Source organism: Equus asinus, chromosome 24, assembly GCF_041296235.1.
Source record: "Equus asinus isolate D_3611 breed Donkey chromosome 24, EquAss-T2T_v2, whole genome shotgun sequence".
Classification (NCBI taxonomy): domain Eukaryota; kingdom Metazoa; phylum Chordata; class Mammalia; order Perissodactyla; family Equidae; genus Equus; species Equus asinus.
Genome location: NC_091813.1, coordinates 28,474,902 through 28,498,530, shown reverse-complemented (window position 1 = coordinate 28,498,530; position 23,629 = coordinate 28,474,902). Strand labels below are relative to the sequence as shown.

Genomic DNA, 23,629 nt, shown 5'->3' with positions numbered 1-23,629 from the left:
GAAGAGGAGGGGCAGCCAGGGGGAGTGTGTGCTGCTGTGGCTGCTGGGGAGCGTAGGAATTTGCAGCGAGGCAGCTAGACTGAGGAATGCCGTAGATTCATTTGTGTATAAGGTAATGTCTAGTTTACACAGCAGGGTGGAGCCAGGCTGGAAGGGCGCCGCACACTGCTGCCTGTCTTTAAAAGAGGAACGGGGTGTGGGGAAACTTTAAAAAAAATTCTTTTTAAACAACACCCACCACACAAAGACCACACTGTTGACAGTGTTGAGTTCCAGTAGCGGTAAACTACCAACAGGACGGTTTCTAGAAAATGAGTTTGCTCTGTGATGTAAGACAAGTTTGCTTTGTCCTGACTCCAGCATGACTGAGGCAGCAGGGGAGGGCGGAGAGGAAAATTGGAACAGGACTCTTGGTTAATGGTTTCCAGAGATTATTGAGCAGGACTTGAGTGGAAGGAGGAAAGTGGGATATTGTGGAGAATTACTTCGAGGTGTACCATAATTGCGGTAGGTAAAATAAAGTCATTACTATGGCTTCCTCGCTCGAGGGGAATTGAGCAATGATTTTGAAATGCCAAGGAAGGTATCATTTTCCCTACCACAGTATTCATTTTCCTCTAGTTTTTGGAACATTAAAAAAAAGCCTAACTGTTACATCATGGTAAACAGTATTAACATTTAGTGAATCAGTTTTGTTTACTGTTTATACCACAAGCCTTTAAAACATTCCATTAAAAAGTTGACTCCTGCTCATTCATGAAATTCATTTTCTTCTCCTCCTTCAAACTTGCTTACATGCACTAACTGTACTTGGAGGGGATTTTTCCTTCTTTTGCTGGAATAAGAGAGTTCATGAGAGAGTAATGACTGGGTTATCTAAGTGTATATTCTTACATCAGATGTAATGAAAGTATGCTATGTAGAGAAAAGGGAGTATTTTGAAACAGGTACAGAAAATTAGAAATGGGAGAATTTCAAAATACGCACCATCATTATTTTCATTATGATACACTTCTGCAGTTGTGCATTTGTTTAGGGCCCTACTGTGCAGCTATTTTTTCTTTTTTAGCTTCCCTAGAATGTAGGTCAACGCCACCAACGGTTCTTCATATTTTGTTGGTATTTTAAAAGTTGAAATATTTTGCCATTTTTTTCCAGACCTGGATATACTCAGGTTACATGTACAGTTTTAGTAATCAGGGAACTTATAAATTCCTTCTGTTGGTACTTACCACTGAATTATGATATGATAGTAAGCACCAGATCACACCTTGACCTGGAATAAACAGCACTCACAGTGCTGCTGATAATAGAGTCTAATATTGAAGCTGCTCCACTGTTGTCCAGGCCAATCTAATGATCTTCCTCTGTGTAATTAAAAGGCAGTTTTCATTTATTTTAGTTGAAGAGAGAACTGGTAAATTTTTGTGGTGGTTAATTGTGAATATTTTGACTGCATGATATCAACATTATTGTAATGTGATTAAGAGTTGTCATTATTTTAAACCTACTCACAGCCTTGAGTGTTCCCTCTGCATCAGAGTTCCTTAATCTCAGCCCTGTTGACACTTTAGACCACGTAATTCTATTACAGGGGCTGTGATGGGCGTGGTAGGATGTTTAGCAGCATCCCTGGCCTCTACACACTAGATGCCAGTAGCACCCTCCCCGAGTCTTGACAGCAGTTGTGTCTCCATGCATTGCAGATGTCCCCCGGGGGGCAAAATCGCCAGCTCAGAACCACTGCTCTGTTCTTATTTTGGATTGGAAGTCCACTCTCTGCCTTAGTTACTTCTGAGATTGAATTAAAGGGTATAAAATAACGTTTTCCCTCTTGCCACTTACGCTGAACGTGGGAACCCCAAGTTAAGTAAAGTTTTCCAAGGCTTAAGCCAAGGGTCTTTTAGGGGAAAATTTTTCCCACCAGAAGACCTAAAGTTTTGTTACACAGAGCCGTCTCTTTCTTGGAATTCTGGCCTTAGCAGGTGGAACCCTTCAATGCTGCGTTGTAGTGACTTTCCCAGAGCTGTTCAAGAGGAAATGGCCCCACTGACTGAGTTTAGGGATGTTGACATAAGAAGAAAGGGAACTTCTCTTCAGGGACCAGAGCGGAGAGCCCAGGCCACAAGGTCAGTGGCTCTCTCCAGGTCACTGCCCTTGTATCAGCCCCAGAAAGAGGGCAAGGCAGTGACGACAGTTCTTTCTTTGGAGCAAAGTAGACATCCTCCCCATCCCGGTGGCTGTGGTCTCAGAAGCTGGAACTCTCGTTAAACAAGGAATGTGGAGTTCTCCACAGGCATAAATTTCCTCTGTTTGTTTTGTGAGGACTAGTGTCGACTGCTGTAATGAGATCAGAGGATACCCCAGGGACAAGGCCTCCAGGTCGGCTGCTGGAGCTGTTTTCTGTGGCTGTTCTCTTGGCTGCTGTTAGAGAACTCAGTGACTCTCCTGACCACAGTTGTGATGTGGTGAGGTGGTTGTGCCCTTGTTTTATTTCTTGCCATCTTTGCCTCTCTGATGCTGCCAGAACATCAGCGTGCACTCATCCAGTTCTAAATCATGGAAAAGTTCACGTAAGGCAGATTCTTTTCCCCAGAATTGGGGACAAACTTAGTTGTTTGCAGAAAGTGCAGCCTTGGGCAGGAAGGTGACTGTTTCCTTGGGGTAACTGCGTGCTTTGCTGATGCTGGCTGAGGGCATGTTTCTCAATGCCTCCATTACCCTTCCGCTCTTCCTCACTCAGTGTCTCTCTGTTTGAGACAGTGTTAGGGTATGAGTTACAACATTATTGCATATACTGCAAAGAATGTATTTCTGGCTCTAGCCTGAATTATAGCTAAAGGGCCACACAGGGGACCCTAAATATGGCAGAATTGAGTTTAGGGAACCAAAAACTAGACATTTCTGGCAGAACAGTATACTGAGCTGGTGCATTCTGACCCTCCACACCCACTTCACCACCCAGAAAAATCCTTAGGTGTGTGGGATGAAATAGGAAGTAGTTAAGTGCATAGTGAGCTTGAAAGCAGGAAAGGAAAATTCCCAGGTACCAGAAGACGTTGATGCCACTGGGCCATGGGTGATTCAGACCTGGCACTAGGCTCTAGGCGCTGTGGTATTTATACTCACACAAGAACTGTTTGCCAAAAGGGGACAAGAAGAATTCTCCTCAGAGTCTGTGTGGGGCTTTGAGTGTGTGTGTTTGGGGCACAGGGGTGGGGAGATGGAAGGTGACATTGATAGAATAGCTGTGGGGTCCGTAGTTATGCTACCTGCGTGGTATGCAGACTCCAGTTATTTTGACGTAGAACTAAATTGGTGCAAGAGCATTAAAAGCCTAGGGCTCTGGAGGAAGCAAACACTAGATCCCTTTGGGGAGGTTAACAACTCAGGATGTGGCACACCCGCACAAAGAACAAGCCACACTAAAGAGAAGCTTGTATTGGAAAGCACAGAATTTGAGCCTCGGAAAGCAGAGATTAACAGAGAATCCCTGAGACTGCTTTTGACAAGGGCCCATCATGTCAAATTGAGCTTTCTTCTGAGGATTAATGAAAGTTTCTTCCCAGAGGAACAAGGCATTACATCCACTCTGGCTTACTAAGCAGAGGAGTTGCTGTTGTAAGCTCTAGCCCCAGGAAGGCGATTGCCCCTCATTACAGCTTACTTATCCTCAAGGTATTGTTGAGAATACTTAAGTCCCTTAATTGGAAACCTTTTATTGGAGAGATAGGTGGTCCCCTTGAGCTTCTGTAAAGAGATATCTTCTTATTGATTTCCCTTGTCATTGCTTCCTTTTCAAGGTATTGTTCTGAAGTATCCCACCAACTAGGCCTTCTCTTGAGTTATTTTAGCTTCTCACCAAATCACAGGAAATGTGTTTGCCTGAATTGTTCAGCAAACCCCCCAAGGGAGAGGGAAGCTGAGATTGTTTGAAGGTATCTGGGATTCTTTCAGCATAAAATCAAAGAAACCGGGTGAGTCAGGCTTGGGTGGTAAATCTTTGTCCTAGATGAATACAACTCAGCTTTCTCAATCCAGAGTGGACAAATGGATTGGGGATTGCCTAGAATTCTGGACAGCCACCAAGTACACCTCATGCAATGACATGCAGTTGGCAAACATGAGTTGAGGATGCTAAAATTAAATTAGGATTAAAGTATGATTAAAATTAAAGTATGATTCTTTATTAATAGGGTGATGAAATCTCTTATGTTTAATTTTTTTCTTCTGAGGTATGCAGAGTACCCAAAGAGTACCCCAATGACCTAAAAGTGATGTCATACTTCTCAAGAGAAAATTCTTCAGTATTTTATTCTTAATTTGGACCTGTTTTTTTTCATTTAGTCTCAAAATATTCTAGCCAAATAAGGAATAGATATAGATATTGGTATTAAAGCATTAGAAGAGGATAGAATAAGGGGAAATAGGCTCAGTTGGTTCTAGATTTAAGGAAGACCTTCCTAAACGTTTGTCTCAATCACTCCAGGCTGCTATAACAGAATGACATAGACTGGGCGGCTTAAATGATAGTTTATTTCTCACAGTTCTGGGGGCTGGGAAGTCCAAGATCAAGGTGCTGGTTCCTTTGGTTCCTAGTGAGAGCTGTCTTGCAGACAGCTGACTTCCCCACATGGAGGGTGTTGGGGAGGCGGCAGAGCGAACACATGTGCAAGCTCTCTGGTATCTCTTCTGTAAGGGGGCTAATCCCATCATGGGGGCTCCACCCTCATGACCTCATCTAAACCTAATTACCTGCTAAAGGCCCTGCCTCCAAATACCATCACATTGGGGATTAGGCAACATATAAATTTGCGGGGGGGGACATAGACATTCAGTCCGTAGCAACATTATAATTAAATTTTGTATATGTTGAGTGCCTCCTCTGTGTAAGGCAGTGGGATAGGTGCTGGCTATTTGGGCATAAAACAGACAAGATCTCTTCCCTTGAAATACTTAGAATCCACTAGAGTGATTGAGAGGTAACACCTACATGCCATTACAAGCAGAATAAGGTGGTGCTGAATGGTGATGGGAGAACAGGAAGAGAAGGGCTTTATCTTTTTTTTTTAATACCATACATCAAGTACTTTCTTCATGTTACTCCATTTAATCCTCAAAACAATCTTAGGAGGTACGAAGAATTTTCCCCAATTTTATGGATGAAGGAATAGAGACTCAGAGAGGGTTTGTGACTTGCCAAAATCACGTACAGAGAGGCAGAGTTGATATTCAGACTGTCTGACGTGACTCTGAGCCCTGCTTGCCCACTCTTGCTGCTGGGCTTGCTACAATGGTACAACCCTAGAAGGATCAGGAGACAGGTTCGGAGCCTCCGGCCCTGGAGATTTAAAGGAACAAAGAATCCCCTGACAGACAGGAAAAGTGCACAGCAGAAGATGCAAACTGGCTGACCAAATCCAACCCCATGGGATTTCCGAAGTATTCATATAAATTGCCAGCATTAAAAAAAGCACGTGATTTTACATAGTTGCCCAATTTCCTGGCCTTCTTGAATGTCAGAAGTTCTGGAAACATGTGCCTTGTTCCTACTTTCCTGGATCTACAGTTGAGTGGCAGACTCTCCAGCACGTCTCCCCCACATTGTCTTTGCTGGCCTGACCATTCCGTCATCTCATTCTTTCTTGACCCCTGTAGTCATCTGAATTTGCATCCTCTGGTTTAGGTAGTCACCCAGGCAAGAGAAGAGGGCTGAGCCAGGTAACCTCTTGGGAAGGGTTCTGTATTATACCTTTAATTAAGATATTCCTAAATCAGTGGGAGACTGAAATTGACCTTTTATAGAGTGATAGCCCTGAATCTGAACATTAGCTATCCTCACTTAGGATTCGCCTAAGCATGGGAACCCCGCAGCACGTATGCCAGTAGTCATGTGAAATCAGTGGACGCTCTCCCACTTGGCACTCTGCTACTCCCCATCTGGCTCTCAGGGCAATTTTTTTGTGTTACCAACAGTGTCTCTCTCCTTTATAATTTATAATCCTCTCATTTCCCCTTCCTTATCATAATTTCATATTGAACCATAGCTCATATACTAGTTAAAATTTCAGAAGATTAGTTTTCAAATTGCCTAACCTGTCCTTGGGGAAGAAGGCATCTGATGATGCTTGATGTATGTTTTCCATGGCATGCTACGAAGCGGGGGCACAGGGGAACAAGGCAGAAGGGCAGACACTGTCCAGTCTCTTGGGGCAGAACCACGTCGTGGTATGCTTGCTGCCTTAATGTGGGGCTAGCAAGGACATGGAGGTCCTGAAGAACCAGAGCCACATGCCTGCTGTAACTTTGAAGATGGAGCAAGACCTGCAAGAAGCTCCTCAGGGAGCTTTGCTCTGGTCCCTCTGCCTCTTTGTTCAGAAGAAGGGAAGGAGCCAGTCACTTGGGAGGTGTGCGTGCATTTGGGGGAGGAGCAGCCATCTGTTGGTTGCTTTACCTTTGGATCTTTTAATCCCAGCACCACGCTCCTTATTGTGGAAGGGAGGGATTGGACTGTCTGTAATAAAATGGTCTTACATTTATCCAGTCTTGCACGAGGATTCCAGCTGAAGGTTGTCAGGAGACATCTGCTTCAGAGACATGTGGATTACTCCAACCCATCAAAACAGGGTGGAGGATCTTAGGGATATTCTCTCATCTCTTCATCTGATTTCCCAACCTCTTAAGTCCTAGATTTAGAGAATTTCCTCTAGACTCTTGTCATCTTGCCTTCTCTCTCTTTCTCACCAAAGCCTGTTCGTCTTATTACTTCCCAGAAGCTCTTTTGTCCTCATGCCCTGGCTCTCTACTTAGGCTGCTGGATTCAGTGGCACGGAGGGGAGGGACAAGAGACCACGCCACAGACTTACCTCAGAGTGTGTTATATCTAAAAGCCAGTGAGACTCTTAAGACTGTGAGGAGTGGCCTGCTTGTTCCTGTGGGCCTATTTCCCAGAGGAGTGCCTGAGCTACCCAGCTTTGAGTTATGTTACAAAAGCCTTCTAGAATGAACGTCTAGGAAGGGGGTGGGGAAGTTGGAGTGAGGAGATGAGCCCAACTCATCATATCCCATTCTACATTGGCAATAAATATTAGTTGCATTTTCAAGGGCCAAGAAATAGCCCAGTACACAAAAACCCAGCCCTTTGACACATTTAAGCTTTTCTATAGAGTGAGGAGAAGAGAATAAAGTCAACTTATGCTGTTGTCACCAACCCTGTATACCGTAGTCTCAGTCATCCAGGTAAAATAGATTCTTCTCTGTGGTAGGTGGAGGTTGATGGGAAATAAATAGTGGTGAAACAGGGAGGCCCGGTCTTCCCTTTACTCCAGCTCTCACTTGCTGACACCCGGCTCTACACGTGAGAGTGTGTAATCCTCCAGAAGCATAGGATGTGGCCTTGTCACCAGGAGCCCGAATCTCTCAGTCCCTTCCGTAGTCAGGACTTGGCTGGTGAGGGGCATTGGGCCACATCACTGAACCTGTGTCTAGCTGTCTGTCTGTCCCCCTGCCCTTGAGTTTTCTCCTCTCTTCGCAGCCTTCACCTTTTCTCTTCCTTCTCTTTGATCTCTTCTTCTTACACTTACCCTGTCTCCACCTTCCTGCTTACATACACTTCTATCCACCTGGGAAGATGAAGTGTATTCCATTACCCTTTTAGAAGCCTAGGGTTGACCACAGGCTTCGCTGCCCATTGAACCACCTCTATTAGGATCAACCGAGTAGATGTCACACATTAGCTTCTGGGATCAACTTAAAGGCAGCTGTACTTTCCTTTTGTTAAGTATCAGAAGAATCCCACTTCTTGAACAATTAAAAAGAAACATTGAAGAATAGAATAAAAAGGAAACTCCCTAATTCCACCATGGTGACTCAGGTATCTTTTTCCCTAATGCTTTATACTTAAGAGGCAGTCCCTCCTGTTTTAAGCTATAGATTTCTCTAACCTTCTTCATAAACTGAATTGGCTACAAAACAACAGGTACACTCTATTTCAAAGGAAATTGAAAGTACTTCATATAACGAGGCCACTCTCTTTGGTTGCTGTCCAGAAGCAAGCTGACCCAGTTTCTAAAACTGTCTGTGTTCATTGAGGTGTTTTCTGTTAATGGTGGTCTTTGTGTGTTTGTGTGTGTGTGTGTATTTTATTGGAGGAGGTTTTTCATTTGTGGTCTTTGTACATATTTTAATTCAGTGAAGTCACTTCTAGCCCAGGGTCCTCTGCCTATTACAGCATGACTAAGAAGAATTCTTTTTCCTCTCTGCCTTTGGTTTCCTAATTAGGAAACCACTCAGTATTGTTATCAGTACTAATTGAGAGTATTAATATAAAAGTGCATTGTACAGTTTTGAGCACTATCAAGCTGTAAAATATTCTTAAGGATATTTTTAAAAGATTTACAATCCTGGACATGAAAAGATTTTCCTTTTTTAAAAAATCCAGAAGGCAACCTGCAATAATTATCAACATTGTTTTTAAGATCCTATGTTAATAGTCTGCATCATCCTAGGTTCTGCGAATGAAAGCAAAAAGAAAAGTCTATTCATAATATTTATTAAGAACTTTCTGTGTGACTAGTATTTCCTTTGACGAGTTTTTATTCTGACTTTGTTGTAAAACCAACGTGCATGGCATGGGGGGGCCACAAGGGAGGATCTGTAATTAGTTTATTGCAGACTCTGTACCCAAGTTCTGAGGCAATGGGGATCGTGGCATGGTTGGAGCTGGGTGGAATTTCCTTGGGGAAATTATGTTCAAGAATCCTTGTCTGTTTATTATTATCTTCTTGTGCCCGCCTTTCCTGTGTTGATACCAATGTGTACATTGAATGGAATTGTGATCGCGGGTATCTACAAGGCATTTGGACAAACATCCCAGTTAAGTGCTGGGCTGTAGTTTTTACATGGATCGAATACATATGTTAAAAAGGAAACAATGTGTATAGAGTTCTACTTTAAAACTCAGAAATTTATTAGCGTCTGCTTCTGGAAATTCAAAGAGTAAAAGTTGTAAGCCTAATTTTCTTTCAATCACTTTAAAGTTGGTTAGAATTAGATACTGAATTTTCTTGATTTTGAAGCAGTGGTTACCCCGGCGTCGTGTACATATGGGGGTGTTTGGATGTATTTAGGCTCCAGAGTTGGAATTCCAGGGTCTCTCCGTGTTGTACATCATTGTTAAAATATGTTATTGCTGTGACTGAATGTGGTATTTTCTTTGGAATCTCTCTCAAATAACCAGGGAGTGATCTGCAATTTCCTCTTCCTATCTTCTGATTTATAAAAGAAATTTAATAATATTATGTTCACAGAATAGTAATGTGTGTGGAGTAGGAGTTAATCTTTTTAAAATATAAATTGCAAAATCATTTTCTTAATAGTCAAAGACGTTATTAATATGAGGAATACAGCCTTGGACTTGTCTGTGTTCTCACTCAGTTAGCAGACGTGCCAGGGTTTTGTGTCATTTTCCAGTAGACAAAAGCTAATTGCTAGGAACTAAAGGTGATTGTGGTAGGCTAGTGGGATTATGAGTACTTTTTCCTTTTCCTATTGAACATTTTCATTATTGTTGTTATTATTATAATTAAAAAAAATATTTTAAGGCACTGTAGTTCCATTTAAACCTCCAGTTCTAATCTTTATGGAAAGGTTCAGATATATAAATTCTTCCTAGATGCAACCTGAAAAAATAACACAGAAATAAGGTGATTACAAAGATCCTTACAATGTTTTCTTCTCCTCTCAAGTCCACCCATAAACATCTTTCAAACAAAAAGGCTACAGATTTTAATTAAGTGGTCAAAGATATTTTCTTTGTTTTTCCTTAATATTTCCTCAAAATAAAGGACCCTGGAACCGTACAATAACTGTTTTACTCTAAAATGTGTTCAAGGGAGTAAAAAACCTACCTAAAGAACCAATAACATAGATAAAAACATGGACTCTTATTTTATCTGAGGAGGTGTTGGATCGTGTGGTTCATTTGGCCCATGGGGGACTGACCTCCTGGTTTCCCTCTGGGATACCACCTCCCACGGAGCTCTGGAAGGTTTTAGCATTAAGCCCTGGCAATGGTATAGTCAGGCTCCAGCAAATGCCTGTCTATTCCTTGTGGGCCGCGGGGAAGGCACTGAGGTCTGGCGCACAATAGGTGCTCACATGCTAGATCCTTTCCCTTCCTAAGGAGGCCAAAGCCTGAACTAGAAAGTCTTCAGTCACTGACCTCTCTGGCTTATTGATCACTGTGTCCTCAGTACCCAGCACCTAGTAAGTACTCAAAAAATAGTTATTGAATGAATGGGTATTCTTGTCCCCATGTATCTGTAGTCAACTCTGAGCATATAATATCCAGATATTCCTCGGGCACTGCATGCCCAGTGTCTGTGGCCTCAAGACTCTTGGTTTGACCCTCTAGATCTGCAGTGTCCAGTACGGTAGCCACTAACCACACGTGGCTGTCTACATTTATATTTTAATTAAAATTACATAAAATTTAGCCCTCAGTTACATTAGCCACATTTCAAGTGCTCGGTCACCACACGTGGCTGGTGGTTACCATACTGGATGGCACAGACATGGAGAATTGCCATCATGAGAGAAAGTTCCAATGGACACAGGACTGTTCTGTGCCTTCCCGAGCACCAGCTAATGGATTTCCTCTTCGTGTTTGCAGTGCAGCTGTCTGCTTTGGGAAGTGAGGTGTATAGGAACGAGGAGAATCTTCAAGAGCTGCCTCGCGTTGTGACATGTCTGATCCCTCGCTCCAGTCCCTGCAGCATGAACAAGGTAAGAGGTACTTTAGGGAATCAGCCTTTTCGTCTTCTTTATGGTAATATGAGTTTTCATCGGTATGTAGTATCTTTCCATGGTGTGAGGAGGTTCCTTGTCCTGTCAGAAGCGTTCCAGAGGTTGGAGAGTTGTGTGACTGCAGTGAGCAGTGTTTACAGGCACGTTCACAGGAGCTGATGGCTACTCTACGGTTGTATAGTCTTCCAGAGTTGTCACTTGTGTTTGTCAGAGGCCTCTGAGCAGCTGACATACTGGTTGTTAGTATAACTGCGTTGGCACGAATGTTAGATGATTGAGGCTCTGGAGCCAGACTGCCTGGGTTTAAATATCAGCTCTTCCAGATGCTTGCTTTGATGGCCTTGGGCAAGTGGCTTAACTTTTCTGTAAGATGCTGGTTATAATGGTACCTCGACACTTCATAGGGTTGTTGTAAGGATAAGTGAGTTGATATGTGCACCAGTACTTAACATAGTGCCTGTCCACATTATAAGCATTTGTTAATGTTTGCTATTTTTGTTTTTGATGTTGGGGACACAGTTGTCCCTTAGACATTGTTGCAAGAGAGTCTTAAGTGCATCTGCAACATTTCTGTTTGTTCCCTCATTGATTTAGCAGGCCCCAGTTGGCTACCAGATGGACGCTCTGGAGCCTTCATGTACATCTGGAGATATACACTGAATGAGGCTTGGGTCTTGCCTTCAGCAGGTAACAGACAATTCTGGGGCCACATGGCTAGTGTTCTAACAAAGTGTGCTAAGTTTGGCACACTCTGCTTTGGCAGCCCAGGTTTGGTTCCTGGGCGCTGACCTACACCACTCGTCAGTAGCCATGCTATGGTGGCAGCTCACATACAAAAAAAAGACGAAGCTTGGCAACAGATATTAGCTCAGGGAGAATCTTCCTCAACAAAATGAGGAAGATTGGCAACAGATGTTAGCTCAGGGCAAATCTTCCTCAGCAAAAAAAAAAAGGGGGGGGAGAAGGAGGAGGAGAAGTCTCCAATTCTAGGGGATCTGGAAACAACAATATAGAGGAGGCAACATTTTGAGTTGTATCCTGGATGATAAATGGTAATTTCTTGGATGCAGAAGTAGGGCAAGGCATTCCAGGTAAAGGACACAGCCTATGTTTAGACACAAAAGCATGTGAGAAAGTCTGGCATATTTAGAGAACAACAAAGAGTTTGATACGGCTGGAGCAAGATTTCTCAACCTCGACACTATTGGTGTTTGGATCAGTAATTCTTTGTAGTGAGAGACTGTCTTCTATGTTGCATCCCCCTTCTATCACTTCATTAGTGACAACCAAACCCCTTCCCTGTGGCATTTTTTCTCATGGCCGTTCGTTGGGCCTTCTCAGGGGTGGCTGCTTTATCTCATCAGAAGAGACCAGGAAAAAATAAGCAGTTGTTTTTTGAGAGATTTTCATTTGGCTGAGCCAGGCTCAAGAAAAGGAAATCTTGTGCTGACTTCTTTTTCCCCCTCTGGCTTAAACACTTAGCTTCAGGCAGTCTTTGAGAAGTGAGCTTTTGGAATATGGGAAGGTGGGCAGGTATTCTGCCCCAAAATCATGATTGGAGGGTGGGGAGCAGGGAGGAGATCCATCATTGTGGTCATTGCAAAGCTTGGCTTCTATTATTTAGAGTTTGGAGTCCTGAAAAGCTAAGACAGCTCTTGGGAAATCTGATTGGCAAGCATGGTTTACTATGACAGCCCTGCCCTGAGCTTCTCCAGGGCGGCTCCAGACCTGATGTCATGGATTGACTCTTGATACCCAGCTGGGAACCAGACTCTTTAGAAATTTCAAGTGTCTCAGTAGGTGTGTCTGTTTCTTGGGAAGTTATGTTCTGCCTGAGTGACTCAATGAATGCTTTATTTTATATTATTTTAATTTAAAGTAGTGATTAAGCATGATGTGTAATGCTCATAGGTCAGCATTTTTCTTACGGTTTTCTTGGTGTAAGACAAAGAATAGGTCACTCTCTGGGGAACAGCTCTTCTCTGCACAAATAGAACCGGCGAATCGTCTTGCTGATTAGGATATGTGAGTTAGAATGCTGGAAATACTTTTGTGGGTGTGATTGATTTTTTAAGTGGATTTGTTCCTAGTAAATTGAAGGATTATGCATTTGAATTGGCGCTCTCCTCTTCCTTGGATATACATGAAATATTCTCCTTCCTTCCCAAGCCCCAGCTAATTAATGGGACACTTTTATGAGGAAAGTGTCAGGATAGAGGATGGCCACAGCATTCTTGGGTCCAGTGTTACTCCTGCGAAGCACCAGGACGATTCTGATCACAGTTAGGCCTTGACAGCTCTCTTTTGGGTCAATTAGAGACCATACCTCTAGAAAATACAGGAATGGCCCCCATGGCAAAAGTGATTGGCAGTTTGTCTGAGTAATTTAACACGGCTAACCTGGTGATCAGTGAACTGCCATCCACCTGGTAGTGACTTTATTCTTCACATTCTTGAACTTCTATCTGTGTCAGAGACTGAGGGAGCACCAGGAAGGGGTGCAGTTTTGGCCCTCAGATAGTTAGCATGCTGGTGTATTAGTGCTGGCAGAAGACAAAAAGAGGGCTTTCCCAAGCACAATGCTTGTCATGAACCTGGTGCCATTTCCTGAGTCTAGTGTTCATGGAATATGTCAGTTTGATATCCACCTCAAAAAGTTTATACAGAATAGATACCCTCATGTTTATTCACGTTTTTGATATATTATAAACAGGCTTTACTGGTTGTACATTCTAGGCTTTGTGTTCCCAGCCTTACGTGTTGAAGAAATTGAGGGTGCACAGATTTCCCCTGGGTACTCCTTCTCCCTGGCCTTTATGCAGACTTGAAGACCTCCTTTCCAGCTTTCATATTCTCCTTAGATCTCTCTGCAAGAGCTGACTTTCTGATCTTTATATCGATCAAAAACTTTATAATTATAATTTAACTTTTAAATTTCAACTTTTTTAAATTTTAACTTTTTAATTTTTGAAGTCAAAAGTCTTCATCCTTTCTACTTTTTTGGTCATTCTCTTGTTAATATGTATAAATATATGTATATAATACACAGTCATGTGCCCCATAACAACATTTTGGTCAACAATGGACCACGTATACAATGGTAGTCCCATAAGATTAGTACCATGTAGTCTAGGTGTGTAGTAGGCCGTACCATCTAGGTTTGTGTAAGAACACTCTGTGATGTTCACACAACAATGAAATCAACCCATGAAGCATTTCTCAGAACATATCCCTGCCGATAAGGGTTGCAAGACTGTGTTAGAAATTTTTGCTAGTAAGAAGGATTAATGTTATGAGTTTTTCTGTGTTGTCTCTGTATTATCTGTGTAAAGAGAGGATTTTAGTGTGTTACTTAAAAAAAAAACAACCAGCCAAATGGGAGGCAGGTTGGACAGGATGGGTTTTGTAGAGGCAAATTGGGCAGAGTGATGTTTGTTCAGTAAATACCACTATTTAAATTCACAAAACTACACTCACAGACAGTTTCTGTTCTGAAAGGACCTCTCCTTCCTAGCAGCAACCTTTGGGTTATGATCCTAAACTCTTTCCCTCATGGTCATTGTTTTCATGAAGGCATATTCCATGCTGTTCTCTGTCTTGAATTTATGAGGACACTCCATCTGATTGAAAAATAATTGATTTTTCCATTATTACACAGAATGCTCCCCTCCTTCCCCCCTACAGTGAAAAAGAATCTCCTTGAGAACTGTTTCTCCCTTGTTATGTTCAGCCAGATCTGACTGTTATTGCTTTGGACAAATGCCATAGTATCGAATGAAGTAGTGTCTCTTATCTCTCTTGGTGGGTGGACGCCACTGTTTTGCTTAATATGTGCCCAATAGAACTCCTTCTGTGAATATTTTCCAGTATTCAGCACCGTATCCTACTGTGCCAGGTTTGAGGCAGTTTCACCTTCACACTCACGTTAATATCTCTACAGTTAACTGAAAAGTAAAACTAAAATTTAGTTTCTGCCTTCATTGAGAGTTTTTACTTTCTCCTCCTTAATACGGAGCAGTGAAGTCCAGAGTTACCCCCGGCTCTCCCACCCAACACCTGGCATACACATTACTTCATTAGACATCAGCTCCTCCAACATGTGTCTATCAAGGGCATACTGTCTGCCGCGCACTGTGCATGCAGTACATCAGTGAGCAAAACGACGGTATGTGCCGTGAGAAGCTTTTGTTCTGACCAAGTTGAAGAGAGTCATCACATCCCAGAGGTTTAAACATAAACCTAATGTTAAAACTTTTTCCATTTTAAACTTCTTGCACTCGAAGAGCAAGTTAACAGAGCTACTGGATGCAGTATAAGGAATTGGTGAACAGTGAACATATGCGGTCTCTCTCTTCCCCTTTCTAGGACACTCTTGGTGGTTTCACCAGATGACCAGTCTGTATTTAATGAGTTTCCACTGTTGTTTTTGTGAAAGCAGTGACCAACTTCCCCCTCATGGCAGACTTTGAAGAAATACTGCATACTTCAAAAACTAGTGACGTGCAAGAAAATACAAATAAAAATTAAATGATCTTGGAGTAAGGAAGGCCTTATTAATTTCTAGCAGCAGAAATTGCAAAGGAAGAGAATGTATTTGATATGTAAAATCTCAAAATTTCTTTCCATCAAAAGACATTCTGAACTACCCTAAAACACAAAAGACAAGCCAGGATAATATTTACAACATGTAGCACAGAGACTTAACTTAGCTAATTTATTAAGAGCTGTTACAAATTAATCAGATAAGGATGATTGCTCTAATAGAAAATGGGCAAAGAACAGAAATATCAAACCAATAAAGGAAGAAGTATGATCAATAAATAACATAGAAGAAAATGTTTAACCTCCACAGTTATCAAAGAAATGCAAATTAAAATAATGAGATGGCATTTTCCACCTATGCTGTTGATGAAGATTTATAAACTTTACTCAGCGAAGGTAGGATTGGTACTGTCAGGCTCTCATACACAGTTAGTGAAAGAACACATTTCTCAAGGGGACTTAAACAATGTATATCAAAACCTCAAAAGTATGTATGTCTTTTTTTTTTTTGAGGAAGATTAGCCCTGAGCTGACATTTGCCTCCAATCTTCCTCTTTTTTGCTGAGGAAGACTGGACCTGAGCTAACATCCATGCCTATCTTCCTCTACTTTATATGTGGGACGCCTGCCACAGTGTGGCTTGATAAGTAGTGCGTAGGTCTGCACCCGGGATCCGAAATAGTGAACCCTGGGCCGCTGAAGCAGAACGTGCGAACTTAACCGCTGCGCCACCAGGCCAGCCCCAGTACATATATCTTTTGACTCAAAAGTTTCATTTCTAGAACAGTTACTCAAAGAAAATTGCCATGAATGTATATAAAAATTTAGCAAAAACGATTATCACATATTATTACAACAGTAATTTTTTACAGATGGTAACCATGGTACAGCCATACAATAAAAGTACCAAGGAGGAATGGAAGAATATTTAATGACATAAAAAGATGTTCTAAATAAATTGTGAAGAAGGTGAATTACATAACAATATGTGCAGTTTGATCATTATTTCATTTTTTAAATAAAAGGTACAAGTCTGCTGACAGGAAAAAAGATTGCAGATACACATCAAAATATTAAGAGCACTATCTTTGGGGCTGGCCCTGTGGCCTAGTGGTTAAGTTTGGTGGCCTGGGTTCACAGGTTTGGATCCCAGGCATGGACCTACACCACTCATCAGCCATGCTGTGGCTGCGTCCCACATATAAAGTGGAGGAAGATTGGCACAGATGTTAGCTCAGGGCTAATCTTCATCAAGTGAAAAAAGAGGAAGATTGGCAACAGGTGTTAGCTCAGGGAGAATCTTCCTCAGCAAGAAAGGAGAGAAAAAAAAGAAAATATTAAGAGCACTATCTTTTTGCATCTATGTTCTAAATTTTCTTTAGCAATGTGCATTCTTCCATACTAAAAATCATATTTTAAAATAATGTATGAACTTCACTGTATTTTTTAAATATGCATGATAAAAAGACTGGAAGGATACTGCCCAGAATGTTGGCAATGGTTTTCTCAGAGGGTGGGTACATGGTATGCATTTGTTTCTTATTTTAAAACATATTTTTCAGTATTTTCAACTTTCCTACAATAAGTATTTGTGTATATGATTAACAATCAGAGAAAAGCAAGCATTTTAAAATAAATACTATTTTAGCTGTTTTGCATTTGAGGTACAACTGGTTGAAGCTGTTTAGCGTGCAGATAGAAAAAAGAGAGAGAGCCATTGGTCAAAACAGAGGCTGGGACCTGGGAGTCGTTCTATTTGACGTGTTACCAGGAAGGGGTATTTTAATGTACTAATGGTTTTGGGGCGGTAGTAAGTAGAGAAATGCTCTAGAAAGAGATACTGCCCTTTGATTCAGTGGCTCAAGTTTTTTTTTTTTAAAGAGCGGGTTAATTTTATTTATTTTTTCTTCTTCTCCCCAAAGCCCCCCAGTACACAGTTGTATATTCTAGTTCTGCTAATTCAACATGGCCTGATGAGCGGTGCCATGTCTGCGCCCAGGATCCTAACGGGCGAAACCCTGGGTCGCCGAAGCGGAGCGCATGAACTTAACCGCTCGGGCACGGGGCCAGCCCCTCAAAAAATTTTAAATGGACACTACATCCTCTTGCTCTCAGGTTGTGTCATTTCTTCATTCAGCTGTTCAGACGTTGCTGATGTGTGCAAGTTTAGACTTGTGGTTCTCGTAATAATACTAAGATATTTTTTGCCTTTTCCACTGTCTCTCTTTGTGTCCCCAGAATGTCTCAGTTTTCTCTTTTAATATGGTAAACCTTGATAGAAATAACTGACATAAACAAAAACTGCTTAAAGTCTGCAGTGCTTTTGAAGCACGTCCTGTGACAGGAGTTTGAGGAGCGCTGAGCTAGACCGTGCCTGCGTCCTAGACTTGGCAGTCCTTACTCGAAGAAGCAGCTGGGCCCTGGGCCCTGAGCAGTGAGTGCTCTGGACATTGTAGCACATCTGTTCTCACCTTCTACATCTCGAAGGCAAAACTGCCCTTAGTTTATTTTAAAAACTTCATTTTTATGGGGTTTGTGACGCTAAATGGGACGTTGTCAGCACAAACCCAGTGTAGCACCTGTGTTACCGTGTAAGTCAAATTCTGCTGATTGTGGGATGTATGGAAATGGCAAAGTTAGACCTCCAGTCTCTTCCATATGCATCGCACTGGGAAATTTAGTGAATTTTTAGGAAGGAAACAGGAAGATAATTCCCTTGTGAAAGCTATGGGAGAGCAAATTTAAAGTACAGTAAATGTAATCCAGTAGATGGTCACTTTGGCATGAAGTAGGAGGAAGACAAATTTAAAAGAATTAACTGAATTTGTTTATGCTTGTTCATCTTTAAAATGTGTCCATGTATATAACTTGTGTGCATAACTATATACAAAACGTATGCACGCTATTTGAGAATTGCTCCCTAAGTTATGTAGAATTATCTCTTTATATAGTCATTTCTACCATGGAAGCAACAGCAGTGCTTGTTTCAGTCCCAAGGCTTCTCCTCATTTCTGCTTAACCAGAAACAGGTGAAGTAGGTTAAGTCAAGCAGGGCATAAGTTGAAACTCAGAACCTTTCTGTACAGAGAACTTGAGCGTCAGATGAATAATTCTGCTGGTGCCCCTGGAAGCCAGCTCCAGCCTGAGAAGGTGTGCACGCACTGCAGTGTTCATGTGAACATGGCGATGCCTGGACTTCAGGGTGGAGGTGTCAGTGGCCCGACTTGACTTCAATCACGTCGGAAAAGATGAAGGAGAGTCCGAACAGGTAGAAAGGCTGGACTTTAGGGTTAGGACCATAACGGCCGCAGAGCAGGAGAAGGGATATGTTTGGACATGACTGTAATATAATTTCAAGTCTGAGAGGCCTGGTTGTGAATCATGATAAGCTCTTTGACCACAGCTACTGACCATAAAACAGGTTTCACTTGAAGGAAGGAGGCTTCTCGGTCCCACTTTGTTCTTTTTAGGGGCACTTCACACATTGCGATTGTTGGATTTGGAATCTTGTTCATCCTTATTTCTTGAGGATTTAAAGAGGAGTGCCTAGGATTGTCTTGATTAAAATAAGTATTGCTTTTTTTTTTTTTTTCATTGACGGACTGCTCCGTGCCAGCCTTCATGTGGAGCTTTAATTGAATGTTGACTGAACTGGTGGGTTCTCCTTCTATATCACCTTATTGAGCTCAGCCCACACGAGCCCGCAGCATAATTAGACAGGCCCTTTGGATGCGTGATGTGTGCTGCAACCTCTTTCTTTGATGCTGGTGGTGGCCGGGTCCCTGTAACAAAGAGACAAGTGGATTCTGGCCTTTGTGCGTCATGTGGAGGAATGCCTCTGTCTTCCAAGCCCTCAGGTCTGCCCTTTTTCTCTCAATTAGTAGACCTTAATGGGTACAATTAAGTGACATCCTAGTTAGTTAATTGGTGATTGGAAACGTGACTATTTAGTTAGTTAATCTGTGACTTGCCCTTCTTTAGAATATTAACAATCAACTCGATTTGCCTGATTTTGTGATCATCTCAAACAGTGGGGTTGCTGTTTAAAGGGGAAATACGTAACTAAGAGATTATTTCCAACCCAGCTTATTAATTGGAGTACCTAATACTTTTAAGTTGCCTTTTTCCCCTTCATTTTTGTGATATAGAGGCCATGTATCGTGTAGCTGTTTGCCGGTATTCTTTCCAGCTTCCTGTTATCTTTTGTCTCTGTAAAATAAGTCTAACATTATTGTTCTCCATAAGATGTTTGTGGAGAACATTGTGCTTTGGATGAATGCACATTATTGGCTTCATTTTTAAAAACCTCATACTGTGTCGTAAAATTAATAAATACTAGTTAGAGAAGGAGAGTTGCCTATTTAGAATATTAAAAGTACATAATTTGCAGAAATTCCTCAGTTAATGTTCAGAAGACATTTTCTAGTCTCAAATGACAGTGCTTAGGTTTAAATGAAAACATTTAGATTTGATTAATCACAGCTTATATGTACTGGTTTGTTTATTTTTTTTTGGAATAGTTTTATAACTTCTTACCACCCTCAGACTTTAATAAAGTGGCATTATTTTGAGACACTAGTCTCAATGAGATATAAATATAAGTGATTAATTAAGATAACCAACCCTAGCCAGAGAGGTAAAGTGTCATCACATGTCATAGTGATCAAGGAGCACCTGTTAATTAGAACAGAAGGAAAACTATAATGAGTTATGGGGAAAAATAAAACCATTGGGTGAAATTAGCAATATCTGCATCTCTTGTTCTTTCTTAAATCCAACCCATAAACAATTTGTTGTGACAGCTCTAGGCTGGGTTTATGGCATTTCGGATGAGATCTGACTGTAGCTAAAAATAGACACATGTATTGAAGATCAGAAGAGGAATATTAAACAATTGAAATTTTGTGAAAGACTGATGCTGTTTCATTGTAATAATTTCCCCAAAGGCACATTAGTAATGCTGCTAAATACAGACTTTAATAGACTTTAATAATGTGTACTTTAGAGGCCTGATACACAAAGGAATAATGTATAAAACATTCATTATGGAAAATTGCTACCTTTTTTATTTAATAAGAATCTGTTGAAACAAAACCATTGCGCTGCCTATGGCATTATATTCCTGGGTGTTAGCGGGCTGAAGAATAATTGCCACCTTCCCTTACATTTTTTTCACCTATTCTAGTCAAGTTACAGTCATATTTACTTATTTGTTCCACGAATGAAAATGGGGACTAAAAAAAGTACTTGCGTTGGTTGGACCCTTGTTCAGATTGTGGCCCAGCCTCTCATTACCTGCAAGTACCTTAACTTCAAACTTCCTTTCTTCATTTGCTGGCTGGGGATTGTTCTGCATACCCGGAAAAGTCATGGTAGAAGGTAAATGTTGACACCATGGAGGCGCCCCAAAATAGGCACTCAATACACACTTGCTATTGCGATTACTTTCTGCATCTGTTTCTCTTTATATTGCTTGTCTCTATGGAGGACTGTTGGGGGGGAGCAGCAATGGGGTTGAGAGTAGGAAAAAGCAATTAAAAAGAAGTGTCGGTAAGCAGCTCTGTGGCCAAGCCTTGCATTGGATTTCAATTTGATTTTAATGTGCTGCTGCTGAGAGCCATGCTGTTGAAAAAGAGCGAAGAGTAAGAAGCAGATGCTCTTGGAAGAACAGTGGGGCATTTATCTCTTTTAATGAGATAACATCATTAGAGTGACAAAGTGGCGAATCGATACTCGAAATGGACTGGTGCTCTCTTCCCCAAGTGCGCCGACTGTTACACTTCACAGCCTGAGAATCTGCAGCGTCACGGATTCTGTCTTATCTGTTATTGGAGCCACTGACTTTGATCTCGCAGAATAGATCTGCACCTTAGGGATCTCCACAGGAGTAGGAAAACGGACTAATTGGATAAATGAGAAAAATCTGGGGTGATTGATACATTGCCCTGTAATCAAGGAACCTCAGAGAAAGGAGGCTGGGCTTCTTTTTTTTCCTTTGACTTCTTTAAATGGCTGTGCGTCCTGACTCCCGGCCCCTCCACCGGCTCTCCCTGCACTCTGTGTGCTTCTTGGTGTAATGTCAGAAACACTAATCATGTCAGACTGTGACACGGACAGCCCTGACATTCACAACAAAGAGACAAGAAGGAGCGGGAGGAAGAGAGACTGCGGAGAAGGAAGGTGAGGAAAAACAGAGGAAGGATTTCTTCTTGCACATAAAATTCATAGCTGCAAAATCACCAACCTTCTGGATATATCACATTCAAAGAAAATTAAGGAAGGAGCAGGGTGAATTCTGATGGAGATAAAACTGGGCTGGGAAGATTTTGTGCTACTTTTCCCCTCTTGTAGATTTCAGCGTGTAACCTATATTATAGTTGAGGTGGCTATGATTTCTTCTCGCCAAGATAAAAAGTGTCATTAGAAATTGTTTCCCCTTCCATTACTCCAGTTTTTCTCTTTGAAACAAAGCAAAGTTAAGCATGGATCTTAGCAGGAAGCGTGTGCTCTCTAAGGTTTTCCATTTCCCAGATTCCCATAGTTTAATCTGAACAATAGCTGCTTCAGGAAAGAAGTCGTTGGTGAGGGATGTTTGCTGACCGTGACAAAGCTGCCTAAGGGGCCGTTCAGTGTCATCCTCCAGCTGCTTTCCCCTTGGCCTCCCCAGCACCTGCCAGCTGCCGGAAATGCTGATGTTACTGGCCCTTTGGAAAGGGCTGACTGTGGCCTGGTCTTCCAAACACCTTTGAGGTTTCCCTCTCCCTCAGGCACTTTCTCCATTTGGAATCGTTCTGGGGAGTGGTCTCTGGTCTCCGTCTTGGATCAGTGTGACCTGGAAACCTGCTGCCACATCTCACATGTGTTTTGAATCCAGCTGCTCTGATCTAAATTGAGCTCTGAGCTCAGGCTGAATCATCCTAGCTTTTCTATAAACACGAGAGCCCAGCTGCCAACTCAGCTTTTGAGGTACTTTGAGTTACAACTCTATGTCTTAGCCAGGATATCTGTCCTTCCACTTTTTCATCATGCACCAAAAAGAAAAAAAAAAAAATCAGAAAATGGAAAATGGTGTATTGATTCCATGTTAGTTACCCTATCATAAAGGAAGTGTATATTTTGTCTGTATTTGAGAGCAGAAGGTGTTACATAGTGACTTCTCTACAGATTGATTAAAAATAATATTGAGAATTTTAGGAAAAGCTGAGACCTCATTTTACAGTATTGTTGTCCTTGGTACCAAAGTAAAAATTTACACACTTGGGCCACTTGGGGGAAATGCTTCTCTGAATTTTCAAAAAAAAAATGTAAGTGAATTATAGCATAACTTAAACCATGTATAGCAACCTTGACATTGTGGCTTATTTAAAATTCTTGAGGAAATTCTATTTCTACTGGCAGAGGGGAGTAAATTTGTACCCTGGGGAGGATTTGGGGGAATTACCCCCAAATATCTTCCTGTAAACTCAAATTTTCTTTCAAGTTCCTTTTTATCCTAAAAATTTACATGGATGTTACACTGTTCCCTGTGATGTGTCTGTGGTTTTTTATGTAAGATAACTTTAAAATGTCCTTGCCAGTTAAATTACTTAATCAAATCTTATATTCAGTAATTTAGCTGTTAGAACAAATAAGCCCTCAAAATTCAGTGGTTTGACACAATGAAAGTTTCCTTTCTTGCTGAAGTCTCAATCCAGTGTAAGTCTTTCTGCTCAGTTAAGTGCTTTTATTCAGCAGTTGTTCAAGAATCCTGAACTCAGCCCCCTTCCATCTTCTGGCCTTACCATCTGTATTAGATTCTAGACTGCTGTAACAGAGTACCACAAACTGGTGCCTTAAATAACAGAAATTTGTTGTCTCAAAGTTCTGGAGGCTAGAAATGCAAGATCAAAGTTGGGCAGGCTTGGTTCCTTCTGAGAGCTGTGAGGGAAGGATCTCATCCAGCCCATTCTCCTTGGCTTGCAGGTGGCCATCTTCTCCCTGTGTCTCTTCACATCATCTTCCCTCTATTCTTGTCTCTGTCCAGATTTCGCCTTTTTATAAGGACACCAGTCATATTGGAATAGGGCTCATCCTGTTCCAGTATGACCTCATCGTAACTAATTACATCTGTAATAATCCCGTTTCTAAATAAGGTCACTTTCTGAGGTACTGAGAGTGAGGACTTCAACATATGAATTTGGGAGGGGGGTACAGTTCCACCTTATACCATCTTTTGAGGGTTGTGATTGTCCACATCTGGCTGGTGAAAGGGAAAGAGAGCATGAAGAAGGAATACTCACTT

The 23,629-nt window shown here is 41.6% G+C and overlaps 1 protein-coding gene across 6 annotated transcripts in view; it reads left to right on the top strand.

Moving 5' to 3' along the window:
• The window catches only part of BACH2 (BTB domain and CNC homolog 2), a 333,924-nt gene that overhangs the window by 67,607 nt on the left and 242,688 nt on the right, over positions 1-23,629 (top strand). For 3 of the 6 annotated variants that reach the window (XM_044757187.2, XM_070496287.1, XM_014866696.3), the window contains exon 2: positions 10,673-10,785. The gene's annotated coding sequence lies outside the window, so the exon portion shown is untranslated. Of the gene's footprint in view, positions 1-33; positions 113-10,672; positions 10,786-23,629 lie in introns of those variants that run through there. The other 3 variants (XM_044757188.2, XM_070496288.1, XM_070496286.1) reach the window with 2 other exon arrangements.